General features: G+C 47.8%; 1 protein-coding gene across 10 annotated transcripts in view; it reads left to right on the forward strand.

Annotated features, from left to right (window-relative positions):
• The window catches only part of znf644b (zinc finger protein 644b), a 65,703-nt gene that overhangs the window by 39,456 nt on the left and 13,078 nt on the right, over window positions 1-13,169 (forward strand). For 5 of the 10 annotated variants that reach the window (XM_057337356.1, XM_057337347.1, XM_057337346.1 and 2 more), the window contains 2 exons: window positions 2,894-2,935; window positions 3,116-3,162. The exons of 1 other annotated variant lie outside the window; for it this stretch is intronic. The gene's annotated coding sequence lies outside the window, so the exon portion shown is untranslated. The remainder of the gene's footprint in view (window positions 1-2,893; window positions 2,936-3,115; window positions 3,163-13,169) is intronic. 4 more of the 10 variants (XM_057337348.1, XM_057337353.1, XM_057337350.1 and 1 more) reach the window with 2 other exon arrangements.

The raw sequence follows: 13,169 nt of genomic DNA on the forward strand, positions 1-13,169 counted from the left end.
TGAAGGGGCTACAACCTCTCGTGCAGGACAAGCACGTTCTGGTCCGGTCGGACAGCACAACTTCCGTAGCGTATATCAACCGCCAGGTTGGCGTTCGCTCACGGCAGCTAACATGACTCACTTGATGCCTCCTCCTGTGGAGTCCGCAGGTGATCAGCTCCCTGCGAGCCACACATATCCCAGGCGACCTGAACCAGACAGCCGATGCGCTCTCTCGTCAGTTGACGCCTCGCGGAGAGGGACGACTCCACCCCGTGCAGTCCAGCTCATTTAGGTACAGTTCGGGCAAGCTCAGGTAGACCTGTTTGCCTCCCTGGACACCACCCATTGCCTGCTAGGGTACTCCCTGTCCGAGGCCCCCCTCGGCATGGAGCTCTAGCGTACAGCTGGCTGTGGGACAAGCGGAACTATGTCTTCCCCCCAGTGAGCCTCATTGCACAGATCCGGTGCAAGGTCAGGGAAGAGGAGCATCAAGTGCTACTAGTTGCGCCGTACTGGCCCAACCAGACTTGGTTCTCGGAGCTAATGCTCTTGATGACAGCTCCCCCCTGGCCGATTCCCCTGACGAAGGACCTGCTTTCCCAGGGGAAGGGCACGTTATGGCATCCCAGGCCAGACCTCTGGAACCTCCATGTCTGGCCCCTGGACGGGACGAGAAGATCTTGAGTGGCCTACCCCCTGCGGCAGTTAAGGTCATCACTCAGGCTAGGGCCCTGGCCACTAGGTGGCTATACGCCTATAAGTGGTGCCTCTTCTCATCCTGGTGCTCTTCTCGAAGAGAAGTCCCGCGGAGTCGCTCGATCGGGAACGTGCTGTCTTTCCAGAGACTCGAGAGTAATCTCTCCCCTTCCACACTGAACATGTATGTAGCCGCCATTTCCGCTCATCACGACCCAGTTGCTGGTAAATCTCTAGGACAGCACAACCTGATCATTTGGTTCCTAAGGGGCACGAGAAGGCTACCGCCTCATCCGCGCTCCGTACCCTCTTGCAACCTTGATGCGGTCCGAGGCCCCCCTTCGAGCCCCTCGGAGATGCGGCTCTTTCTCACCTCACGATGAAGACGACTCTCCTGATGGCACTCAAGAGGGTAGCAGACCTACAAGCATTCTCCATGTCCACAGATTGCCTAGAACTCGGGCCCGGTGATTCTCACGCTATCCTGAGACCCCGGCCCGGCTACGTGCCCAATGTTCCCACCACTCCCCCTAGACACCAGGTGGCGAACTTACAGGCGCTCCCCACCGGGGAGGAAGACCCAACCCCATCCGTGTTGTGTCCAGTACGCGCATTGCGCCTCTACTTGGACCGCACACAGAGCTTCAGGAGCTCTGAGCAGCTCTTTGTCTGTTTTGGAGATCAGCAGAAGGGGAGGGCTGTCTCAAACAGAGATTGGCGCACTGGATCATGGACGCCGTCATTACGGCGTACCGGTCCTAAGATCGCCCGTGCCCACTGGCAGTGAGAGCTCACTCCACACAGAGTATAGCCTCCTCGTGGGCACTGGCTTGAGGCGCCTCTCTGGCAGACATCTGCAGAACTGCGGGTTGGGCTACACCCAACACCTGTGCGAGGTATCCGGTAAAACCGGTATCAGCTCGAGTCTTGCAGGGCATCAGGTAAGACCGGCGGCCGGTAGGGCGTACGTCTGCGAAAGCACCTTCCGCCCCTCCTAGGTGGGTCAGCGTGCTATTTTTTGCCCCACTTCTTCCCCCACTGGGTGAAGAACAGGCATTCCATCCATCACTAAGCAAGCACCTCCTGCGGGTAGGCTGGGCAGAGCAGCCCTGCCCCTTAGGCCGGGTACCAACTGAGTTATCCACATAGCTCTAACCGGACCTAGTGCTACCGGACGTTGTAACCCCAGGGCGGTTCCGTCTGATGTATCCTCATGATTGGTTCCCACCTTGGTAACCCATGACCTTCCCTAGGTGGACCTCCACCTCGCGGTAAACTACTTCAGTCTGCACATTTTTCCCATGAGTTCTCCCCTAAATGGCGAGACCATGTTGGTATCTCCACTAAAGCTCCTCCCTACGGTAGGAAGTGTTCTCTGTAGCGCGTCCCCCATTTGAGGAAGTAGCGCTTACCCAGTGGCCTTACGGTACCGGGCGGCTTCTCGCTGTTGGAGAAACAAGGTCGCCGCCTGTGAGGGCTGAAGGCAGGGGCCTTCCCACCTTCAAAAGAAGCTCTGGGACCCCCTACCTATCCACTGGTAGGTTACAATTTCGCGGTAGCGCTCGCGGCTGACACGCCCAGGCCAGTCACCGTTGCTTCGCTAGAGATTGTGACAGGGCACAGCATCGTGGCCTTTCCATGGGAACCCCATCTGTCGGTTCGACACAACGTCACAACGTCAGTTCCCTGATGGAGGGAACGAGACGCTGTGTCCCTGCTCGCTGCAGCAGTTGTGAGAGGTCTCAGGCTCCTCAGAACTGATGTTACATCTGTAACCAAGACATTTTTAAAAGATTTTGAATTTTCTCATCTTGCCAACCATTTTGTCACTGACCCAATTGTGTTCTATGGTGTGACAGCAAAAGTAGAATAACACTGACAATGAAGAAAAATATCTCATATATCTCTTTTTAAATTATAGACTAAATATAATGAATCATTAAAAAATATATATTATTAATTAACAGTTATTATTAAAGTTTTTGCTATGTCACACCACAGGACACAATAATATATTTGTCAACTACAGTCATTGTTGAGGACTTTAAACATCATCATGCATAAAAATTAATGTTAGGTCCCTATTGCAATAGTTTCAAAACAAGTAGATTTTCACAGTCATTTACATATCATTTAAATGTTGTCAAATTTGTAAAAATGTGTAAAAAAACATTCTTTATGAACTCTTACTGACTGCAAATTTTTGTTCTTAAAGTAGACTACCACACTTGGATTTCCTCATATTATCAACGAGCAGGTATGGGTTTGGTTAACCTACAAAATGAATCTAATACACTTTGGAATGTGACAGGTTAAAATTGTGTGGGTCTTTGAAAATATTTATAAATGCTGTACTTCCGCACAGACAATTTCCATGTGTTTTACATGTAACGTGTCTAATAATAATTAACTGTATATTGTTATTTTCATGTTGCAGGTGTGTTTACTGAAAACGACGGGGTGCCAATGTTTTGGAAAAGACTGGTAGGAGTCATATTTTCAAAAACATTCATTCATCTTAATAACCTCTTTAATATCTTATTTTTTAACATTTCTTTTGTGAGAAAATATATATAGTACTTACTGCAGCAAATTCGCTAATGTAAATGTTGTTAAATGTGTGGAAAAAATTCATTTTTGAGTGGTTTAATAGTAACAGATTTAGGATGGAAATGATTAACGTAAGACTTTTTTCTAAAATGTTGCCTGAAAGCCAGAGTGACAGCTCACTGGCTGCGTGCGCCAGGGGTGTGTGTAATGTCCCAGATATTTGGTGGCATGTCTCAACACCTTGAGCTGAGGCACAGATGTGTGAACTGCTCTGATACTATAGCTGGGTGTGATCAGCAGTCAAAGTAAATCAGAGCTGTCAGTTACACTTGTCAGCAGCATATTCCCTGTCAGCCTGGAAACCTGGCAACATTCATGTTCCTCTCGCAGCCCCCCAGAACAAGGCCAAAAAAGGGGAATCTGGGTATAATGTTGTGTGAGCAAAACTGCCAAAATAATTTTGTGTAATTGGACAATGATCCAACAGAACTGAGATGATAGCGAGAAAAATGTTATCCTGTCTACATTCTGCATTCAAAAGATACCGTTGTCTCTCTGAAGTTTGTCTTGGGATGTGTGCTAAAATTATATGACAGATGCGATTGTCACCGGTTAGTCTTGTTCCAAGTCAAGAGCGTGCCTCTCACTTAGAGTGATTCTCACAGCTTTGAAACAGATATGGCACAGGTGTCCCAGCAGTGAGTTATCCACACCTGGATAAGTAAATGAGAAACTTTCTCCCATTAAAGAGTTTATGAAGGAAGTTACACACGTAAAGTCTTTCAGCTCACCAAAAGGCACAAACAGATTGCAGCAGCCTTGGGCTGTAGATCTCACACTAATAGCTTCACCACTAGGGGCCAGGATTTGATCACTAATGCTCTGCATGGCACTAAACCATGGTTACAGTTAAAAATGTTGACTGCTCCTTTGAACCATTTGTAATAGTATTTGAAAATAATTTTCAAAATGTCAATACTAGTGGTAATAAAAATATTGATCATGTGATTGCTATTTATTCTTAGAATAAAAAAATAAATAAATTTGACTTTATTATTACTGCATGATAATATTACACTTAACATACTTAAGTGAATTTACCTAAGTTATACCACCTTTACTTGCAGTTCCTTATCCAGTTTCCCTGTTTAATCCTAAAACTAAAAAAAGATGGCAGCAGAGGAACAGGCGTGTTTGTTAGCGCCTACCAGAGATTCCAGAATCAATAGAACCAAGGCTGTAAGAATGTTCTATTGACGCTGAAGAGTTTCTCTTACTGAGCACCAATTAACCAAAATTAAATCCACTGTTTCTATTGATTGAAAGGGTAAAGGCAAAAGTTTGCCTGAGAATTAACTGTCAAGCCCAAAAAACCTTCTCTTTGCAAAATCCTTCAAGGTTGTGGTTCACAGATCTCATTAAATTTTCCAATTATTCCTGGAGTTGGATGTGATATTTTAGAGATTTGAGCAGAGGTTGCAGGGTGATTCGCGATTATAGAGAATTTCTGTCGGAAGAGATCACTGAATTATATGTGGTATTAAGTCGAGATGAGAAATGTGAATGGTTTACCTGTGCGGTCATTACTGTGCGTTCAGTGACATTCTGCTGGTTCACATGTTGATAACAGGTAGGGTTTAAAACCAAAATTTGTACTCCCAAATTTTGAGGATGCCAAGAACTTTTTATATTTATATTTTTCTTTAGCCTATAAACACCTTGCAAGTGCTAAACCATGCTTTTACTTTTTTCCACAAACAAACACTTACACAGTAACTTTTTATTTTATAGAAATAGAAATATGTTTGTTTATTATTTTTTCTTTTCATTTTATCTGATTATAGAAATGACTGACCCATGTTAAATTGTCAGAGCCATCTGTTGGTCATCTGTGGTAGTGACCAAAAGAAAACAGATTTATTTGAACAGGTTTCCTCTGCTGCGTGTAATGTATCATGCAGCATGTTAATCGGAGGGTTTAACTTAAAAATAACAAGCTTTATGAGTTATAATGCATGTCGTCTATGCTGTAATAAAATATAGTAAAATATTTTTTTGCACTTTTTAAAATCCCCCTTATTTTACATTTGAGATCGATTAAGTATGCTGTGTGTACTGTGAATTGCTGTAGGCCTACCCGATATTCATTCTGATTAATATTGGCGTAGTCCGTTTGAGCCTTTAAAATCAAATGTGACAATTTTACTAGATCTGCAATAATTTGATCTAAACTATATGTTTACACATGCTACAATTAATTGATAATAGCCTTATAAAACTCAAAGACAGTAGTGAGATAACCGGAACTGTCACAGCTCAGTGCAGCCTTTTGTTCTTTTATGGTCAGCCGCATTTTGACTTCATTGAGTGCTGCATCATGGCACATCCAGTACATACAGTGCAGGAAGAAAAGTGGTGCATCACCCTCTTATTAATAAGAGCACAATAAATAAATTGAGAGTGTCCCTCTCTTGTATACATTTACTGTTATACTCATTAGCTTCCCGTCGCCTCCCAGCTAGCATCTTTTTACAGCCTGTCGGGAGTCTCTTGGGAGGTTATTTACATCTCTCCATGGGGCCTCTCTCCGGCTAGCAAGTGCACCCCCTTTCTCTCCTTTTGCATGCAGCCTCCTCTTTGATATGTTTGGGAGTTGCTCTGATTGAGGGGGCTCTTGTGTTAATGACTGGTCTGGATGCAGCTCCGCCCACTCATTCAGCTTTAATAGATGCTATTGACAAGCAGCAGGGACTGATAAAAACGTGATGTTTTTTTAATATCCTGAGAGAGGCTTTTCATGGGGAGATGGACCACAAAGTGCAAGCTTTGCTTTGTGCGGTTAAGAACGGGTAATTTTTTGATCAGCTCTGTGTTGTTAAACATGAGGTCAGTGCGTTGATACAGTGTGGTTTATGAGCTCAGTGCGTTATGTGCATAACATTTATGTATAATGAAATGTTTTTTCATTTGCAGTCTATGTCTGTAATTTGACTTTTTAACAGACTTAAAAAAAAAAATTCTGTAAAATAAAACAGTAAAATTACAATTTATTGTATGATGTTCTTGTTGTGTAATTGTAATTAAGTTGAATAAGTGTAATTGCTAAAATATACTGAGTAATATTAATTTACAAAATATTACTATGTAAGCTAGTTAAGGATATAGTTACTTACTGTAAGTCGAGGCTCAGAATTGGTGTTTAGTTTCGCTTGTAATCGCACTGTAAATGTTATCAGGCCTTTTTATCTGTATAAGTGCATTTGGACTAACTTTATTTTGTACTGTCACTACTTACATTACAAAAAAATTCAGCGTGCTTGTATATGTGGTGTTAATATGTACATTCATTTAATAATTTAACCGAGAGCATATGTGCACAGTATTTTATGACACCAATATAAAGAAAAGAGCATGTTTTAGAAACCATTATCAAGTCAAAAATCTTTTTTAATTTTTTTTTTTGTATTCCATTTAAAACTTTAATTAAATCAAATTAAATCTTAAATCGCAAATTAAATAAAATCCAATAATTGTAAAATAAAAGATAGATAATAATACAAACGGAATCAAATGTTTAAATGGTGTTTGCAGAACCATAAAATCCACTTTTGTACCTGGCCTTGGTTAATTTCTGACCTTGGGTGTGTGTTTGATTCTGGGCTTGGGGCTTGGGGTTTGTGTTTGGTCCTAGTTTAGACAGGAATCAAAGAATCCAAGGAATTCAAGAATTTGCCTTCCCACTTTTCTCACTTTTATTATGTTGCTCATGTTTTAGCTTCTGCTACGCATTACATTTGAGAAAAGGTAATAAAAATTGTTTCATCCTCAAACCTGTGTTGCTTGACATTTCACTAAATTTAAGCGTATTGATGTCTGCTCGCTTAGACCCATTCCCGTCCTCAGCATGCAGACAAGCATCGACATTGATTCGCTTTTATCTGATTGGTCACGTGTTTGCAACAAAGCGGCAGTGACAAAGTTTGCTTTTTTCTTTTACAATGCTCAAACAAGACACGTGCATCTGAGTCTGCCCTCGATCATAGCAGCAGATACACGACTGCGCAGCCCCTCCGTATTTAAATTGGCTCTCCAGTAATCATCACATTTCACATAAAGAAAAATCCAGCTAAAGAACTCGTTCCAGCTCTCAACTCGTGACCTAGGAGGATGTATTTTTCGCAGCGTTTCCCTTTGATATTTTGGTGAAACGGCACACAACAATCAATGTTCATTTTTCATCAAGAGATGTGCCACCACTTCATAAAACTACCAGCATGATGCAACTGCCAGAAAACTTTCGCCCCCTCTTTGTTTAAACGGCAAAGTCTTTGCATCATTCTTTAATGTGAGACTGGCTGCTGGTTTAAGAGCCTGTCGACCCACGCTACTCTGCACCCACTGCCCAGCTCACGATAAGAGAGCTCTCATTAAAAGTGAAACCCCAGACCTGCTCAGCTTTTTTACTCTCTGCTTCTTTTTAAACTGACAAAAGCCTTGGGAAATCCCTATCAGACAGCCCTCCCTTAATGTGTCTAATTTTGAAAGGTATGTTTAAGGCTTCAAAGTTTATATGGTTTAATCCCCTCTAACACTACAAGGTAGCAAATGAGGCCATGTCAGCAGCTCTGGCACCACTAATCTACTTCACACAACAGAAAATCCTCCGTCTAGATAAGGTTGCATAGGTTTCCTGTGAACTCGCCTTTTGATGTTCCTTACCTGCTATTGAACATGACTTCTGTCTTACCTCAACTGTCACTCACTTCCTGTCCCCTTTTATCATGCCCAGTGATCGTAAGGGTACTGAGGAGAGCTGTCTGATTGTTAGATGAAGGAGAGTCTTTAAGTATGTGTTATATTTGCGTCCTTTAATTTGGGTTAAGCAAGGATGTCCTGTTTTGGAATCCAGAGCCACATTTTTGTGGATTGTTTTAAAACAGGCTTGGTTAACAGAGCTGCAACGTTGCATCACCTTGGTCATGAGTGGCTACCCACAGGAAAATGCAACTTTTGCAGTGCTGTGGAAACCAAGACATTAGAGTTGGCAGCTGTAACTCCTGGTTAAGCAGCGGTTTGTTAGACAGAATCTCTAAGGTAACTACCTCGTGCTCTGTATTGAAGCAGAGTTATTGCTGAACTCTCAATTTCCACCCAGTGTTAAAAAGCTGGATTTCTTTTCCAATAAAAGGAGGGAGTGAAAAAAGGAAGTCCTGAAAACGTTTTAAGCATGGTAACAACTTACAAATATTTAGTTATCCAACCCCAATAAGAGCATCCATCATTATCCTGACAGCTACTAAGGGTAGGCCTATACTTACTGCAGTGGAAACTAAAAGGTTCCATATCTTACATACTGTATCTAAAAAGATTAGAAGCTTGTATATAACTATCAGAAACGAGTGTAAATGTTTAAAATACTTTATAAACAGGCATATCTGTCATGGCTCTGCTTCCTTAGTCATGTTTTTCTTGGTCCTGTAGCAGAGCCATGACAAAGTCTTTGGTTATGTGTGGAGAGAAACATATTATTGTCCGTTTGACAATAATATACGTTCTCTCCAGTGTCTTGTCATTGGCCCCATTCCTCTCGTTTCCTTGTGATCTTTCCCTGAGTGTTTAATGTCCCACACCTGCCCCGTGTAATTATCCCTCGTTTGTCTTCCCTATATATACCCTCTTGTTTCTTTGTCTTGTGCTCTTGTATTACGTTGTGTCTGTGGATGTACCGTGTCGTGTGCCTTTGACCTTGTGTGTTACGTTACCTGTTGTGGATTACCTGTAGTGGATACCCTTGTCTTGTCTTGCATTGCTTTTCATTTAGACGTTGCGTCGTTAGTTTGTTTGGTTATTTTTTGCTCCCCTGTGAGAAGTGTTTTGTTTTAATTTATGTTTTGTATTCGTATCCGTTTTTTCCCCATCGTGGGTTTTTGTTTCGTTTTCATGTTTAAATAAATATCCTTTTTGTTAAACCCTTCACTGCCTGCCTGCGCTTGGGTTCTTCTGCCAATCCATGACAGAATACAAGAGCCATCACTGAACCCAGCAGGCAGCATGAGCACCGGGCGGTCCCACCTAGCTCGCCTCCTCTGCTGACTTCGCCAGGGGAACGAGAGTGTGGATGAGTACGTGGACAGGTTCCTGGACGTCGCTGAGAATGGCGTCTTTGGGGAGGAGGAGCTCGCGGTGCTATTTAACTCCGGTCTCAGGGACCCACTTTCGCGGGCGGAGATGAGGGAGTTGAGACCGTTGGACTTCGACGCCGTGTGGCTGTCCGCTGCGGAACGATCGGAGTCCACGGCCTCAGCAATTATTAGCTACCCATCTCCGCTGGTCACGATTCCTGAGCATGGTTCCCTGCAGATCGGGGTTGTGGGCACCGCCACTCCATCCTTCCCACTCTCGGCAGCCTCTCCACCATCCAACAGCCTCGTTGGCAAGCGGGGGAGGCGAGCATCCTGGGAGTCCACCTCCGAGGAGTCCCAGCCGGAACCAGCCATGCCTTCTACATCCTTCCTTCAGCCGACCTCCAGGCGGGTGGCTCGGCTGAAGAAGAAGAGGCAGCGGCGGGCAGCGCGGGCTCCTTCCAGTCCGGTGCAGCCGGTATCCAGTCCGGTGCAGCCGGCGTCCAGTCCAGTGCAGCCGGTGGCCAGTCTTGTGTCCGGTCCGGTGCGGCCGGCGTCCAGGCCGGTGCAGCCGGCATCCAGTCCGGTGCAGCCGATGCCCAGTCCGGTGTCCAGTGTCGTGTCTAGTGTCGAGTCCAGTCCGGTGCAGCCGCCGATCCAGCCGGCGTCCAGTCTTGTGTCCAGTCCTGTGTCCAGTCTTGTGTCCAGTCTTTTGTCTAGTCATGTGTCCAGGCCGATGTCCAGTCTTGTGTCCAGCCCTGCGTCCAGTCTTGTGTCCAGCCCTGCGTCCAGTCCTGTGATCCAGCCAGCGTCCAGTCCGGTGATCCAGTCCGGTGATCCAGTCCGGTGATCCAGTCCGGTGATCCAGCCGGCGTCCAGTCCGGTGATCCAGCCGGCGTCCAGTCCGGTGATCCAGCCGGCCTTCCAGCCGGCGTCAAGCCCATGTCCAGCCGGCCTTCCAGCCGGCGTCAAGCCCATGTCCAGCCGGCCTTCCAGCCGGCGTCAAGCCCTGTCCAGCCGGCCTTCCAGCCGGCGTCAAGCCCTGTCCAGCCGGCCTTCCAGCCGGCGTCAAGCCCTGTCCAGCCGGCCTTCCAGCCGGCGTCAAGCCATGTCCAGCCGGCCTTCCAGCCGGCGTCAAGCCCTGTCCAGCCGGCCTTCCAGCCGGCGTCAAGCCTGTCCAGCCGGCCTTCCAGCCGGCGTCAAGCCATGTCCAGCCGGCCTTCCAGCCGGCGTCAAGCCCTGTCCAGCCGGCCTTCCAGCCGGCGTCAAGCCTGTCCAGCCGGCCTTCCAGCCGGCGTCAAGCCCTGTCCAGTACGGCCTTCGCGAGCTCGGCGTCAGCCCTGTCAGCCGGTTCCAGCCGGCTGCAGCCGGCGTCCAGTCCAGTGCAGCCGGTGGCCAGTCTTGTGTCCGGTCCGGTGCGGCCGGCGTCCAGGCCGGTGCAGCCGGCATCCAGTCCGGTGCAGCCGATGCCCAGTCCGGTGTCCAGTGTCGTGTCTAGTGTCGAGTCCAGTCCGGTGCAGCCGCCGATCCAGCCGGCGTCCAGTCTTGTGTCCAGTCCTGTGTCCAGTCTTGTGTCCAGTCTTTTGTCTAGTCATGTGTCCAGGCCGATGTCCAGTCTTGTGTCCAGCCCTGCGTCCAGTCTTGTGTCCAGCCCTGCGTCCAGTCCTGTGATCCAGCCAGCGTCCAGTCCGGTGATCCAGTCCGGTGATCCAGTCCGGTGATCCAGTCCGGTGATCCAGCCGGCGTCCAGTCCGGTGATCCAGCCGGCTAGTCCGGTATCCAGCCGTGCATCCAGCCGGCGCTCAAGCCCTAGCCGGCCCAGCCGGCGTCAAGCCCTGTCCAGCCGGCCTTCCAGCCGGCGTCAAGCCCTGTCCAGCCGGCCTTCCAGCCGGCATCAAGCCCTGTCCAGCCGGCCTTCCAGCCGGCGTCAAGCCCTGTCCAGCCGGCCTTCCAGCCGGCGTCAAGCCCTGTCCAGCCGGCCTTCCAGCCGGCGTCAAGCCCTGTCCAGCCGGCCTTCCAGCCGGCGTCAAGCCCTGTCCAGCCGGTCCTTCCAGCGGCGTCAAGCCCTGCCACGCCTTCCAGCCGGCCAAGCCTGTCCAGCCGGCTTGGGCGTCAAGCCCTGTCAGGTTCCAGCCGGCGTCAGCCTGTCCAGCCCCAGCCGGCGTCAAGCCCTGTCCAGCCGGCCCCAGCCGTCAAGCCCTGTCCAGCCGGCCTTCCAGCCGGCGTCAAGCCCTGTCCAGCCGGCCTTCCAGCCGGCGTCAAGCAGCCGCCTCCGCCGTCCCCGTAGCCGGCCTTCCAGCCGGCGTCAAGCCCTGTCCAGCCGGCCTTCCAGCCGGCGTCAAGCCCTGTCCAGCCGGCCTTCCAGCCGGCGTCAAGCCCTGTCCAGCCGGCTTCCCCTCGCTGCGCGCTCCAGCCGTCAACCTCCAGCGCTTCAGCCGGCCAACCTGCAGCGCCTTACGTCAGTTCCACCGCCTTCGCGGTAACTGCCACGGTTCCCGTAAGTTCCACCCTTCAGCGGGTACTGCAGCGCCTTCAGTCAGCTAGCGCCCCAGCCGGGGCCTCACCGGCTTCAGCGGGACCTGTCAGCCTTCCCCGCGTCAAGCCCTGTCAGTTCGGCGTCGCCTGTCCACCGCCTTCCACCCTCAAGCCCTGTCAGCTACCGGTCAACTTCGGGCTTTCAGCCCCAGCCCCCCAGCCGTCCCCCAGCCGGTGCTCTGTGCGCTTGGTCTCTTCGGTTCGCTCCCACCCAAGCCCCTTTGTTTATTTTGTTGCTTGTTGCCCTCCTCACTTATTCTTCTCAACTCAACTCAACTCAACTTTATTTATATAGCGCTTTTACAATTTTCATTGTTACAAAGCAGCTGCACATGAGACACATTGACTACAAGCAAAACAATCAAAGTTGTACCTGCAAAACAAGAAAAGGTTGAAAACACAGAAGACAGACACACCCACACACAAAACACTCCACACACACAACACGCACACACAACGACACACACACACACGGATGCGCACGCACACACACACAACACACACACACACACACACACACCACGTACGTACACAGACAAGTACGCACACACACACACGCTCAGTGAGAGCACACATTTAGATAAAGGAGAGAGAAGCACAGGTCAAATATAACAGATAATAAATTCCTATATGCAATATTAATGAAGTAAAACTTTAAAATTCTAAAGCAGCCCCCCCGGTCAGGCAGATAGTGCAAAAACAGTATGCAAACGGTGGCGAGGAACCCAAAACTCTAATTGAGAATTAAAATCTCAGGAGAACCCAGGCCCAACCAGGGGATTCCAGTTCCCCTCTGGCAAAAGCTGCTGCCTCTGCACAAGCTCCAGAGAGCTTGCACAACAAGGCTAAATAAAATAAATAAACTTAATAATAAAATAAATTATAGTTTAAGATTATCATTAATAATCTTATAGCATTTGAAATTTTGTGGTGAAGACATGTCAAGAGACCGCGTCCTTCTTTATCCAGCTCTATCATCTCAGCTCTTGTCAGGTCCCCACTTCCCATTCTCCGTTCTACCATCAGGTCTGGCCTTGAACTGCATCCTGCTCGCTGTGGTAACCTTGGAACAATGAGACAAGACTGGCTGAGAGTAGAGTACTGTTCTGTACTCTTTGATGCAACAAGTACATCAGTTGTATTTTTGGTTCCGGTTGATCTAACTAATGCAGCCTAAACCCTCAGAAGATTTATATTATGGAAGAGTAGTGTATGCAAGATTAAAAAGATGCGTCTTTAGTCTAGATGTTCTCCATGTTTTGTCTGGTCTTGTCTTTGTCTCAG

Source organism: Triplophysa rosa, linkage group LG7 (genome assembly GCF_024868665.1).
Source record: "Triplophysa rosa linkage group LG7, Trosa_1v2, whole genome shotgun sequence".
Classification (NCBI taxonomy): Eukaryota; Metazoa; Chordata; class Actinopteri; order Cypriniformes; family Nemacheilidae; genus Triplophysa; species Triplophysa rosa.